Here is a 3353-nt window from a genome sequence, read left to right on the forward strand (position 1 = left end):
CAGATCCAATCCCAGAATTCCTGCTCACCGGTAATCAGAAGTCTTCTGGATGACGCGGCAACGTTGCGATATTTCCAGCTTGATATTTTCAGGTAAGATTATTAAAATGATAAAACTGAGCATTTAAACTAGTATTAATTAGACAGTAAGGGAAAACAATACATACACTCGTATTGCGTGACATGATTGTTGACATGAGATAACCGTATTGCGATGTGTCTGCAAATGTTATCTAGACCATATTACGTTATTAGCCTGTCGTTACGTTAATGTTGCATGCTTTATGTGAGCATTAACATTGCTAATAAGCATGTTTTTACGTCTGAAGCTAATGGGGGAATTTAGTTTCTAGTTAAACGCAAAGTTAAACTGTAAAAATGTAAAAACTTTTTACACTCTTACCGGCTTATTGCATATTGTGTATGCTCGATAACGCCTCACTGAAGCCATATCATAGGCCTAATGTAACCCATATTGACTTGAGAGAAATATTAAACACAAGACGTATTTTACGGCTGTTTGGAAACCTTGGGATCTTGACTAGAATGTAAAAAAAAGTTCTGTGGGTTTGGATCTATCTGTCTGTCTGTCTCTCTCTCTCTCTCTCTCTCTCTCTCTCTCTATAGCTAGCTAACTGTGTATATATTTATATAATTTATCTATATATATATTTAGCTAGCTGTGCATCTATCTATCCATCTATCCATCTATCTATATATCTATCTATCTATCTATCTATCTATCTATCTATCTATCTATCTATCTATCTATCTATCTATCTATCTATCTATCTCACCAAATATCCCTCGACACTCAACTTGAAACATAAAACCCAAAGGCCTGCCTGTCTGTCTGTTTAGCTGTCTGCCTGCCTGTGTTACATTAATGTCTCTTTACCTAACTCATCAATTAAAAAAGAGAAGGTGTGTGTCCTGTTTCAAACTTTTTTTTTTCATGCGCCTGCCTTTACTAACATGCGAGTTCACCATCCTTCCTCCCCGTGAACCTCTGGAGTTGTGAATTTAGACCTTTTTTTTTTTTTTTTTTACTGTTCCTGTGGTGTTGAGCAACTATAATTCATTTTAATCCTATAATTTTATATTATAATTTATTTAAAGTGAATAAATTGTAATAAAAAAAATTATAAAATTAAATAGCTAAAATAAATCATAAGTGGAAGTGCATCTGTCAATTCTGTCATGAGCATACATCAGCAGTTACACGTTTAGGGGAATAGGGCATTATTAATATACCATGTAAAGTGGTATATGCTAGAAATGGGTAAACCACTATCAGTTAGTCTGCCCATGGTTGTCATTGTCCCTCAGAAACATACCCCTTTTCCCCCCTTGGGCTTATTAGCAGGTGGTCACCCTAGAGGTAAGCCTTACAGTTACTAATCTAGAAGCATTAGGCAAGAGTGTCTGAGAACGATGGTATGATCTGCAATACTGTCTTTTTTTATTACTGATTTATTACTGACTAGCTATTTCTTTCTTTGTTGTTATTCAACAAGAGAGAACTCCCATTAATGGGAATCAAAAGGAAACCCTGAAATCATTTTTTAAGGATGGAATGACACGAGTTGGTTCAGAATTATTACCAAGAGCTGCATCAGCTACTGGTTTGGACACCAGTGTCATAGAAATAAGGTTTACTTTTGTGCCACACTAACAAACAACATGTCAAATAAATATATAATTCTGCTGCACTGCTTGTATAAATGAAGTGTTTTGTTAACATTTGGTTTAATTGGTGTAATACCCTCTCGCTATTTTTTGTTTTTCAGAACTGGATTGGTAATTACAAAAGATCACAAATGACTAATGCTTCATCTGAGCCCAGGACGAAGTTCACATTAGAGAGCTGTCGCCTTACAATCTTTTTTGTAGGGACATATTCAAAAACAAAGGTGAGAAACAAGATTTAAAGACTTTTTTTTATTATTTTTGTTTTTATTTTTTATACTAAATTTTTTCTTTTCATACATGGTGGCCTTGTTGACATAAGGTTTATGAGGGTCGTGAAACGTCATGAAACAGATTTTCATGATAGTATTTGGGAAGTACTTCACTCACGCAAATTGCATTCATCAGTTTAAGAATGCTGAGTGTACACGTTATCTTGTTTTTACAGAGTTGTTACAGATAAATGGTTTTCACAACCCAAGTACTGATTGTCGTTGTATGAATTTACTTTAAAAAGGAGATGCTAATTCAAATGCGTTAAGTTTTCTGTGCATCTATTTTTTCCTCAGGCACAATGAATGATATTAAGGGCAGGTGGGCCACATTGGGGGAAGATGCAAAGCAAAAATACATTCAAGAGGCAGCAGCACTGAGGGCACATGGGCAGGCACCGGACCTAAGCCCTGAGATGAGGGATGCCCAAATTAAAATGCACTTTAAGAAGCTGAAGTTAGAGCTTTGGAAACAGGATTCTTTTTGCTAAGCATTAGTGGTATTCTTAAAGTATTAGATGGAAAGATGATCAACAGCAATTGTGGTGTGAGCAGAACATTGTGTTAGACAACTGGATTGTTTATCTCTAGTTTTTATCATAATTTCAAATGAGTTCGTTACAAAAAAATATTCCAGCTGATTTTTGTTTACAAGGCTATCAACATCAAATATTCTCACATTGAAGAAATTGTCAAAGACTCATACAACCATCTCAAACTGGAAGCAGCTGAAGAACAAAGTGGTCATGAGATTTCTTAAATTAAATTTGAGTTTTCCTAAAGCCGCTTTCTGAAATGGAACCCAGGAAAACCTGCTTTTATCTTATGATTGATTATCACCAAGATCTGAGATGAATTGATGTGCAATACCCACATATTCCTTTGGCAACAGTTAAAAATGAACAAGCTGCCTTTGAGATGTTGCTTTAAATATAGTCATGAGTATCATATTCAAAATATTGGTGTTTTTCCTCTGGTAGATGGAGGCAATTTGTGCTGTGTCTGCCGCGTCCATTTTGATGATAAGAAGAAGAATACAAGAAAGAAGTGCCGTTCATGGTCTCAGTGCACAGTGTGCCAATCATGGTCACACACAGCATGTGGCGTTAAAAAGAACATGTGCCTTCATTGCCAGTGTCAAGACACCATGCAAACAACCTGAATATGTATCTTATTACTTGTTTGGGTTGTTTTTACTGTGTGGACGGCCCCCAACCCATCCATACAAACACACACACACACACAAACACAATACATACATATGCTGCAAATTTATTGTAATGACTACACTTCACACGTAAGAAGAAAATTGTGATCTTTTTGTTATTTTCATTCACCCCAATTTTTATTTATTATTGTTGTTTGTTGGCACCATCAATGTGGACCAATAAAG

General features: G+C 35.6%; 1 long non-coding RNA gene across 1 annotated transcript; it reads left to right on the forward strand.

Annotated features, from left to right (window-relative positions):
- The first annotated feature begins 1382 nt into the window (after positions 1-1382).
- LOC132140276 (uncharacterized) lies at positions 1383-2886 on the forward strand. The gene is made up of 3 exons (XR_009433752.1): positions 1383-1652; positions 1790-1912; positions 2258-2886. It is a non-coding gene; the product is annotated as an uncharacterized LOC132140276 (long non-coding RNA).
- Positions 2887-3353: the final 467 nt, after the last annotated feature.

Source organism: Carassius carassius, chromosome 5 (genome assembly GCF_963082965.1).
Source record: "Carassius carassius chromosome 5, fCarCar2.1, whole genome shotgun sequence".
NCBI classification, from domain to species: domain Eukaryota; kingdom Metazoa; phylum Chordata; class Actinopteri; order Cypriniformes; family Cyprinidae; genus Carassius; species Carassius carassius.